Raw genomic sequence first — 11,877 nt, forward strand, 5'->3', positions numbered from 1 at the left:
AAGCCAACTCCCTAGAACTTAAAAGAATTCTTTGAGCATGTGAAAACATAAGTTTTAGACACATTAGTATCTCCACTGTTTATAATCTGTACTGAAATTTGTGTTGTAGAAACCTCAGTGTACTCACGTTGGAAATGACGGTGACAATTTTTTTTGCACAATTAAAATTATATTTTACGTCTATAGTTAGAAAACGGCCAAAGAGAATTTAAAATCTTGATCTTGCAGTTATGGTAGTGGTAGAATTCTGTCAGAGCTGGATTAAGGGCTTATCAGAATTTTATTGATTGATGTTAAGACTATGTACCCTTGGAGTCCTAATATAACAGTAGCATAGTGAAACAGAAATCTGGAACATGTGTTAGTCTTTCAAACGTCTCAAATCACTGCCTTTGTCATCACGTAAGCTTTGTGTTCTCAGACCTTCAGAACTTGCATTTAAGTCACTTTCTTGTACACTGAAACATTCTCATCCTCAGACCTTCATAGTTTGCATTACTCACCTTAATAGCTTGCATTTGCATACCCTGAAACACATTCTTAGACCCTATAATGTCCTTAGATCCTCACATCTTGACCTTTGCGTCTTTAAACACCTTTTATTTAAACATGGTCAGAAGCTCTGCTGAAACCTGTTGTGTGAGGTTGTCCTTTACAAACTGCAAACCTCCCAACTCTCAAACTGCATCAGTTTTTAAGAAGGATAAACTTTTACCTAAGTTAATGCTTAACGAATGACAGAGACTTACTTCATTAACTGCCTAGACAGTCACACCAGGGTCCTCCATGGTCATTGAGGGCAGAGGCTTCAAGGCAACATTCATCTTCTGGCTGGCAACACAGAGCCTTCCAGGCTTCAGAAGACCCTGCGGATTAGGCGTTTGTAGGAAGATCAGCCTATCTTGCCCTATAAAATGAAGTAATCAGTTCCTCCTCAGTATCCTGTTATCCATAGTCTGAAGAGGTTTGCATCAATTCCCCAAATACAACGGTGCTCTCATATGTAAAAGAAACACTATTAAAGCTTAAATCACACATTAAGCCACACACACAAACAGTGGGAAACTACAACACCCCTCTCTCACCACTGAACAGGTCTGTCAGACAGAAAATTAACAGAGAAATAAGAAAACTAACAGATGTTATGACTCAAATGGACTTAACAGACATCTATAGAATATTCCATCCAAACAGAAAAGAATGTACCTTCTTCTTAGCACCTCATGGAACCTTCTCAAAAACTGACCACATACTCGGTAACAAAACAAACCTCAACAGATACAAAAAAATTGGAATAACCCAATGTACCTTATGAGATCACCATGGTATAAAACTAGATGTCAACAGCAATACTAATTCTAGAAAACCCACAAATACATAGAAAGTAAACAATGCTCACCTGAATCATCAATGGGTCAAGGAAGAGATAAAGGGAGAAATTAAAGACTTCCTAAAATTCAATGAAAATAACCACACAACATACCCAAATTTATCGGAGACAATGAAAGCACTGTCAAGAGGAAAGTTCATAGCACTAAATGCCTACATAAAGAAGCTGAAAAAATCCCACACTAGTGAATTAACAGAACATTTGAAAACTCAAGAACAAAAAGAAACAAACTCACCCAAGAGAACTAGATGGCAGGAAATAGTCAAATTGAGAGCTGATATCAACAAAATAGAAACAAAGAAAAGAATACAAAGAATCAATGAGACAAAGAGGTGGTTCTTGGAGAAAATCAACAAAATAGTCAAACCTTTGTCCATACTAGCCAAAAGGCAGAGAGAGAACATCCAAATTAACAAAATCAGAAATGAAAAGGGGAACATAACAACAGACACAGAGGAAATCAAGAGAATCATTAGGTCATATTTTGAAAATCTGTACTCCACAAAATTGGAAAACATAAAGGAAATGGACAACTTTCTGGATAGATATCGCTTATCAAAATTAAATCAAGACCATACAAGCAAATTAAACAGGTCTATAATTGCTGAAGAAATAGAAACAGTCATCAAAAGTCTCCCAACCAAAAAAAAAAAAAAAGCCCAGGACATGATTGCAGCTCAGAATTCTACAAAATTTTCAAAGAAGAACTCATACCAATACTCTTCAAATTGTTCCACACAATAGAAACAGAAGGAACGTTGAATTCTTTCTATGGAGCTACAGAATACAGAATACTCTACTGTATTAGCTACTCTAATACAGAAACCACATAAAGACATAACTAAGAAAGAGAATTACAGACCAATCTCACTCATGAACATTGATGCAAAAATACTAAACAAAATACTGGCAAATCAAATCCAAGAACACATCAGAAAAACCATCCACTGTGACCAAGTCGGTTTCATCCCAGAGATGCAGGGATAGTTCAACAGACAAAAATCTGTCAATGTAATACACCATTCAAACAAACTGAAAAATAAAAACCTTATGATCATTTCATTAGATACTGAGAAGTCTTTGACAAAATACAATTTCCCTTCATGATAAAGGTCTTGAAGAGAGCAAGGATACAAGGAACATACCTAAACACAATAAAGGCAATATACAGTAAGCCAACAGCCAACATCAAACTAAATGGAGAGAAACTCCCAGTGATCCCACTGAAATCAGGAACAAGTCAATGTTGTTCACTCTCTCCATATACATTCAATATAGTTCGTGAGGTCCTAGCTAAAGCAATAAGGCAACAAAAAGAGATCAAGAGGATACAAATCAGAAAAGATAAACTCAAATTCTGTTTGCTGATGATATGATAGTTTACATAAGCAACCCTAAAAATTCTACCAAAGAACTTCTACAACTCATAAACACTTTCAGTAATGTAACAGGATACAAGATTAACTCAAAAAAATCAGTATCCTTCTTGTACACAGTTGATAAGTGGGCTGAAAAAGAAATCAGAGAAACATCACCCTTCACAATAGTCACAAATAGCATAAAATATCTTGGAGTAACTCTAACAAAACAAGTGGAAGACTTGTATGACAAACTTTAAATCTTTCAAGAAAGAAATTGAAGAAGACACCAGAAAATGGAAAGATCACCCATGCTGTTGGGTAGGTAGAATTAACATAGTAAAAATGGTAATCTTACCAAAAGCAATGCAATGCCCAGCAAAATTATTCACAGACATCCAAAGAATGGTACTCAACTTCATATGGGAAAGCAAAAAACCCAGGATAGCCAAAACAATCATGTAAAATAAAGGAACTTCTGGAGGCATCACAATCCCTGACTTCAAACTCTTCTATAGAGCTACAGTACTGAAAACAGCCAGTATGGGCATAAAAACAGAAAGGGAGACCAATGGAACTGAATCAAAGACCCAGATATTAATCCAATCACCTATGAACACCTGATTTTTGACAAAGAAACAAAGAATATAAAATGGAAAAAAGAAAGCATATTCAACAAATGGTGCTGGCATAACTGGATGTCAACATGTAGAAGAATGAAAACAGATCCATATCTATCACCATCCATAAAACTCAAGTCCAAATGGATCAAAGACCTCAACATAAAGCCAACCACACTGAACCTCATAGAAGAGAAAGTGGAAAGTACACTTGACCGGCATTGGCACAGGAAACCACTAATATAAGTTTAGTAGCATAGACACTGAGAGAAACAATGAGACCTCCTGAAACTGAGAAGCTTCTGTAAAGCAAAGGACACAGTCAACAAGACAAAACGCCAGCCTACAGAATGAGAAAGATCTTCACCAACCCCACATCAGACAGAGGACTGATCTCTAAAATGTACAAAGAACACAAGAAATTGGTCATCAAAAGAACAAATAATCCAATTTAAAAAATGGGGTACAAACCTAAACAGAGAACTCTCAACAGAGGAATCTAAAATGGCTGAAAGACACTTAAGGAAATGCTCAAGATCCTTAGCCATCGGAGAAATGCAAATCAAAACAACTCAATCAAAGTATGAGATTCCATCTTATATCTGTAACAATTGCCAAGATTAAAAACACTGATGACAGCTTATGCTGGAGAGGATGTGGGGTAAAGGGAACACTCCTGCATTGCTAGTGGAAGTACAAACTGGTTCAGTCCCTTTGGATATCAGTATGGCAATTTCTCAGAAAATTAGGAAACAATTTTCTTCAAGACCCAGCAATACCACTTTTGGGTATATTCCCAAAGGATGCTCAATTGTACCACAAGGACATGTGTTCAACTATGTTCATAACAGCATTGTTTGTCATAGACAAAACCTGGAAACAACCTAAATGCCCCTTGACTGAAGAATGGATAAGGAAAGTGTGTTACTTTACACAATGTGTTGTGGGAGTAACTTCCGCTGCCTCAACCAATAGTCGCTAAAATACGAGCCCACAGTGCAGCGGGGAGCGACTTCCGCTCCGTCAGCCAATAGCTGCTAAAATACCAGCCCACTGGGGCGTGGTATATTTCTCTTTTAAAAAGAGAAACATATCCAGATCAGGCCCTCTTGGTTCCTGCTCTTGGTTCCGGTGCTTGCTCCTGGCTCCTGCTCCCGGCTCCTGCGACTAGGCTCCCTTCCTGACGGTTTATGGTGTATGTAAGTTTTACCCCCCCAAATAAATAACCCCTTAAAACATAACTGGTGTGAGATTGATTCGCCGATAACAATGGAATACTACACAGCAGAAAAAATATCTTGAAATTTGTGGGCAAATAGATGGTTATAGAAAACATCATATTAAGTGAGATAACCCAGATATAGAAAGACAAATATCATATGTTCTCATAAGTTGTTTTTAGATATAAAGCAAAGAAAAACAGCCTAAAAATCACAATCCCAGAGAACCTATACAACAATGAGGACCCTAAGAGAGACATACATGGATCTAATCTACATGGGAAGTAGAAGAAGAGAAAATCTCCTGAGTAAAATGGTAGCATGGACCTTGGGAGAGTGTTGAAGGGGAGGGGAGATGAAAAGAGGGGAGCAGAGAAAAATTATAGCTCATTAAAATTATTTTTAAAAGAAGTTCCTGGTTTTGAAAGCTGAGGATCAGCAGCCTTCTCCTTTCTGAAAGTTCACCATCTTCTCCTTTAGACCTGTGTGTCCACCTAGTACAGGTGGAAACCTTTAGAGTTTGACACTTCTGCCATACTGGACCTCTTGGGTGTTACCATGACCATTGTGGAATTGGCCCAGCTCTGAGTAACAGGAGCCTTTTGATTAGAGCAGAGGTACAACCATTAGCCTGAATTCACACAAACATGTGATAGACATGCAGATTAAGCCTCACCCAGGAGGCAAGTGACCAGGCCCTGGGTTTGTTTCTACCATTCATTAGCTGGGTGACCCTTACGAAATTTCTCATATCTTGAGGGTTACTATTCATTTATCTGTGCAAATGGTATGTAGGATCATGCTTGGGAAACTCTTTGGGGCTGCAGTCTTTTAAAAAACCAGGTTGTGCAGTCGCTTGTACCATTCATGAGGCTTGGATATGTCTGCCTACCTTTTTATGTCCTCACTCAGAATGGTGTAACGTTCCCCCAAACCCCATATATTTTAAATATTCTTTGTCTTTTTATTTTAACAGAAACAAAATACATATTCTGTGGGACTTTGGACTTTTCCACTTTTTCCAAGATCTGTCTCTATAATGTAACTACTTTGCTGCCATGTTGCTGGCATACACGCCTGACTCAAATTGGGTGTGTGTCTGTATGTCTGTGTCTCTTTTGAGCTTCAATCAATACATCTTTAATAAAATATCCCAAAACTAAACCCAAAAGAACCAAGGTGGCTGTTTCTGTGTGTGACATTCAACGTTCAAAATTCAATGGGTTCTGTCTTCCTCTTCTCAGAATCTTTGTTTTCTTATCAATCCTGGTGGAGAAGAATCTCTGCCTGGACTCAATTGCCTCTCACAGCTGATGAGAATCAATGACAGGAGTGGGAAGAGTTGGGGTCAGAGCTGTAGAACAAGGTTTAGCAATAGCACTGCAGGGGCAAGGTGCTTCTAAATAGTGCTGATTGACAATTACTAAGGTGTAAACACACTCATGATGGCCAATGTCATGGTTGCAATACATGCCACTGAACAGCAGTTGAGATCACGTGTCATTATACAGTGTTTTAACCAGCAAATGCATGACACTAAACAAGTTTCCACCTGCAGTAGGTGAACCCACAGGCCCAAAGTAGAAGATGGTGAGCTTTCTGAAAGGAGAAGGCAGCTGGCCCTCTGCTGGAACTCAGAGCACAGGGAAATGAAGGTGCTCATCAGGACTGCAGAATTCAGAGATTTTGTTGCCTTTACTTTTTTTTAATGCTAAGATTCAAACTCTAACCTCAAGCATTCTATTTACTCAGGTGCTATATAGCTGAACCACATTGCTAGGGAGTCTTTGTTTCCAATACAATTTATTTGTCATTTCATGATTAACCTTTACTATTGGCTTTGTTTAAGAAGTGGCTCAAGGGAATTCTAACCCCTTATCAATCAATCACTCTAACCAGGAAGACTTTATAATCCAGTCTTCTCTTTCTGAATCCTTGGGAAACCAAGACACAGACAGAAGGCAGGGATGGAGATATGAGGTCAGGGAACACTAGCTAGAACTTGTGGCGGGGTACGGGTATCGCCATATTTTATTCCTCTAGCCAGCCTAGAAGGAAGGAGGTTACTGTTAGAATTATAAAAAAGAGGCAACTGAGGCAGAACGACGGCAAGTTCAAGAGGACGTGATCCAGATGTATTTGGACCCAAATTCTAATTGGCGTCTAAGAAACATGAGCCCCTCAGAGGGTTTTCTTACACCAATGTTATGGAGATGTCACTGCTGACTTCCATGTTGCTATGTCATGCTTGACTCTTTTAGTTTGTTTATTTATATGATCATTTTGCATGCATGTGTGCATGTACAGCACATGCATTTGTGGTCCCTGGGGAGGTCAGAAGAGGGCACCAGATCCTCTAGAACTAGAGCTAAAGAAGGTTGTGAGCTGTGATATTGGGTGCTGGGAACCAAACTGGATGTTTTGAAAGAGCAGGAAATTCACTTTTTCTCATAGCCCAGCCCTCATTGTTGTTGACTCTTCATTGATGTGGGATTGCCCTTTGTATGCTGTGAATCATTGGCTAACAAATAAAGCTGCTTTATTTATTTACACCAGCAGGGCAGAATCGAGTAAAGCAAATATTCCAAGCAGGGATAGGGATAGAGGAGAAAATAAGCAGAGTCAGGGAGACACCATGTAGCCACTGGAGGAGAAAGATGTCACAACACTGGTACTGGTAAACCACAAACCTCATGGTAAAATATAAAATAGTAAAACTGGGTTAACTTAAGATGTAAGAGTTAGCTAGAAGTACGCTTAAACTATTCGCCAAACAGTATTGCAATTAATATAGTTTCTGTGTGATTATTTCTGGTCTGGGCGGCCAGGAAATGAACAAGCAGCCTCCAACTACACTTCATTAGCTCCAGAGTATCTGGGTAAGTGTTGCAAGTCTTTTCCTGTCCCTCCAGCCAGCTCCCAATTCATAACATGGAGATATTTTATTAATTATGAAAACTTGCCAATAGCTTAGGCCCATTTCTAACTAGCTCTTATAACTTAAATTAACCCATATCTTTTCATCTATGTGCTCCATGTGACATATGACTGTTATCGCTCCTCCTATATGTCTTGCTTTTTCTCCATATCTTGGCATCTCTGTCCTTTTTCTCAGCATCCTCTCTGCCCTAAAACCCTGCCTCACTATTGGCCATTCAGCTTTTTATTAAACCAGTCTAAGAGACACATCTTTACAGTATAAAAATGGTTATTCCACAACAGATAACTTGTGAAGATATTACACAGCAAAGAATGGAAGGCTTTGATTTACCTCAACGTAGTTAAAGAAGGAAGAGGACTGTGATTTAAACATTGTCTCATAGAGTGTCAAGGCTCAGGGTTTGGGCATGAAAGAGAAATTAAAATGAGGACTTAAGTCCTTGACCTGTGTCTTAGGTGACCAGGTCCCACCTCTTCTTCTCTGATCTGTTCATACTTCCAATTAGTCTAGAAAAGGTCACCACTCCTCCACCTGTGGGTTGTATCTTCCTGCTCTGTCCCCAAGGATCTCCCTGGTAGTAGTCTTGTGCCAGCATCTGGGCATCATCCTGCATCCCTACTGGGAACAGAAATGGCCCTTTCCCAGCTCTCCTAGGGTGGCTCAGAGATGAGGCAGGGCCATAAAACCTTAGCATCTGGACTCACTGGGTGGAAGTGAAGATGTCTGAGCTTGCCTTTGTTAAGCAGAATTTTACAGTCACTAACTTCAGGAGCCAGCACTGGCCTACTTGCAGAGGAAGTGAGAGATTCAGTCCCTCAAACTTTACAGAACCTTGGAATTTTTCTGGAGATTGAGCTGCCTAGAATCCCAACTCTCTGGACTTAGGGGGCTTCACCTTTTAGTCTCTTTCCTATTAGAGAAAGAAACAGCTAGTCAGTGACACAGTCCTTGGATTTACAAGTGGTAAGATGGTCACTAGTGTTTGACTTGTGGGTGGTGTTCAGGCAGCTGTGGTTCTAGAGGTAATAATTAGTCAAGCATCCATCTCCAGGTCCTCTGTGCATACATCTCAAACTCCCCAGACCTCTTCTCTCATTGCCTGCTCTTCTTACTTATTTTCTCAGCTTTGTGACTTTGCTTCTTTTTCCTTTCTTTGTTCATTGACTTAATAATTATTTAAAGGTTCATCTCTTGAAAATCACATCAGGAAATAAAGACTATGGAGTCCCGAGCTCAAAAGTCTCAAGTTAAGCAGAAAGTCCTATCCATTACAGGGCAGTGGAGGTCAATGTCTTTAAAGGAGTCTTCCCACACACAACATCACTGCCTGATACACTTTGTGGGCCAAGAAATCATGATTTTGTTTTGGCTTTTCCTTTGGGAGGGGGTGTGAACTTGCTGTAGCCTAGCTTGGCCTCAAACTACTATAAAGTAGGATATTTCCAAGGACTCCTCATCCTCAACCTTCCAGATACCGGCTTCCTAGGTTGGGGCTGCATTGTGTAGCATTTTAAGTCTGAAACTCAATCATGATGTTGTTTGTGGCATTGGGCTCACAGTCTTGGGTCAGCAGGCCTGGTGTGTCACTGTAAGTGAAATCAGAGCACACATTGCTGGGAGAACATAACAGGCTGTGGGTCACTTAATGGTGTCCCCGTGCCATAGAAATCACACCTCAAATCCTCTTTCCTTGGATCCTTCTACAGCCCAGGACCTCCCACATTCAGATAGGAAGGGTAACCGCATCAGGAGTGCTGCTCTGTGGCTAGTCTTCCAGCTCCATCCCAGGAGGGCTCTGGCCTGTGCTGAGTCTCCATAAGTTCAACTAGATGGACAATGTGAAGGCTTTGCCTTCCTCAAGTCCCCACTTCATAGCCTGTGTGTGAGAAACAGAGAAGGTGACGGGAGTCAGGCTCCAGCATCCCGCCACATAAACTCCTTGTTGTCCATGCCCTGTAATCTGGAACAAAGCTCCTGCATCAGGCCTTAGGAGTTCGCCTATAACACACAGGTAAGAATACTTCCTTCAGTGAACTGTTGGAATGTGAAGATAAATGTAGGGGAACAGCGACTAAATTATGCAAATTAATAAATGCTAGTTGTTTTGTGATTGAAAATTTTAGGAAATCATCTATACAGCCGTATTCTTGCAGAGATAATTCTTTCTTAGTTCTGTGGTGATTCAGTTAACTGGAGAAGAAGAAAAGTTTGTTCATGTTGTTTGGTGTCAAAATTGATATGAGATCCCTCTAGGATTCTCCAGATTGTAACCGGTCAATGAACAAGGCTACAGGATGTATCCTACCTTTGTAAGGGTTGGGGGTGATAGCTTCCTGGCCAAGCTGAGTCCTGCTGTGGACACAGTGTGACCCACACGGTGCAGGTGTTGGTTTCCCTCCTCCATGATGGGTATCTAGGCAATCTCTTCAGGTGTGAGAGAGGCAAAAGAATGCAGGATACCAGGAGGACTTGCGTGGAGATTTATGTGCGGGGAGAGAGGAAATGGAGGAGACAGTTGTGAGCTTAGGTGTAGTCTCCACATAAACAGCTTAGGAACATCCTGTGCACCAGCCTCAGAGGATAGGGATTGGGACTCTTAAAAGGTTTCCAGCAGCAGCCAGGCAAGACTGTGTGGAACGTTTGAAAATTTGCTGCAACAGAAACATGGAGGATGTGTTGATGAAGACAAAGGGTAGGCACAGAGAAAGGGAAGTAGACACACATGCCCCTAAAACTGAAGCAGTGTGCAGTGATGCCTGCTACAAAAGGGAAAACCAGTTGTCCCCAATAGAATGTCACTGTATCGGTCACCCTCCAGAGCAAGTCACATGCCAGGAGTAGTTGGCCAACAGGAAACTGACTCCACATTTTCTTTGTTTTTAGTACTTTTGTTTTGATTTTATTTTTTTTAGTTAGTTTTTTTAAAAAAATTTTGTTGTTTTGTCTTGAAAGAGAGAGTAGGGGAGAAAACATGAACTTGGGTGGGGAAGACCTGGAAGAAGTTGGAGGAGGGGAGAGATATGATCAAGGTATATTATATTAAAGCTATTTTTAAATTAGCATAAATAAGACTGTATCAATGGAGGAAATTTTAGAGACATAGGCACGTGGAGATGCTGATGCAGAAATGCCAGGAGAGATGATGGGTTCCTGATCTGGGTGGAAAGAACAGAGCTGTGAGGGTTATGAGCAGTAGAGTCATCAGAAGAGGGGATGGAGACAGGAACAAGAAAAGACTGGGGATATCTAGGAGTCTCTTCTATATTTCTACTCCCATCAAAAGGTATTCCCACTTTATCCATTGTTTTTCTGGTTAACATAAATGACACCCTAGTTCAGGCTATTTCGAAGAGTGTTAGAAAATTTTCCTTTACATGACTTTCCTTGAGCATGTTTGTATGTGCCTAGATGTTCACATATTGTTTCATAAATATAGTTGACACCTGTATTGTTGAGCAGAGCATTAAATATGTTCAACTTTAGGGAACACAGCCAGGCACACACTAAAGGGATCATTTACATTTACTCTCTCTTTAGATTCAGTTACTCTTGTCAATACTGGGTTCTGTTATTGCTGCGAGGCTGGTAGGTGTGTGGTGATGTGAGACTGAGAAGAGGAGGTAGGCGTTGGTGCTCTGCTTTCTTTTGTGGTTTACAGATGTGTAATGGTGCTGAGAACCTCAGCCTCCTCAGTGCTCACTGGACAGCTGCCTGGGAAATGCCCTTTAAATGTGGTTCACTATTCTATTGGAACATCTGCTGTTATGTTTATGTTTTTTCTACATCTTTGCATAAATATTTTGAACAGTTTTTTTCCTTATTCTAGATTATCATTGCTTTTTTCCTCAATGGAAAGTTCTCCTTTGGAGAAATCTTGCCTTTGCTTACTCTAAGAGGATAAAAAATATTTATCAGACTTGGTGTTAGAAATCTAGTTGCAGCCAAATGGTGGTAGCACATGTCTGTAATCCCAGCTCTCAGGAGGCAGAGGCAGGTAGGTGGCTTTCTGTGAGTTCAAGGCCAGTCAGGTCTACAAAATGAGTTCCAGGACAGTCAGAGCTGTGACACAGAGAAATCCTGTCTCAAAAAACCAAAATTAAAAAAAAAAGTTGCTTTAGATTCAACACTCACATGTACAGTACATCTGGAATTGATTGTTTGTACGCAGAGGGATATAAGAATAGAAAAGAAAGAAAGAATTTTCCTGCTCACTTGTCCATCAGCATTCCCTGGGAAGACTGCAGTGTCTCCAGTGCATTGCACGCATGAACTATTTAATTATTCATATGATTTTGTGTGCTGCTCTGTCTCCCTTGTCTACTTGTTTACTCTCTTTTTTGCATATCTA

Source organism: Myodes glareolus, chromosome 3, assembly GCF_982192425.1.
Source record: "Myodes glareolus chromosome 3, mMyoGla1.1, whole genome shotgun sequence".
NCBI classification, from domain to species: Eukaryota; Metazoa; Chordata; class Mammalia; order Rodentia; family Cricetidae; genus Myodes; species Myodes glareolus.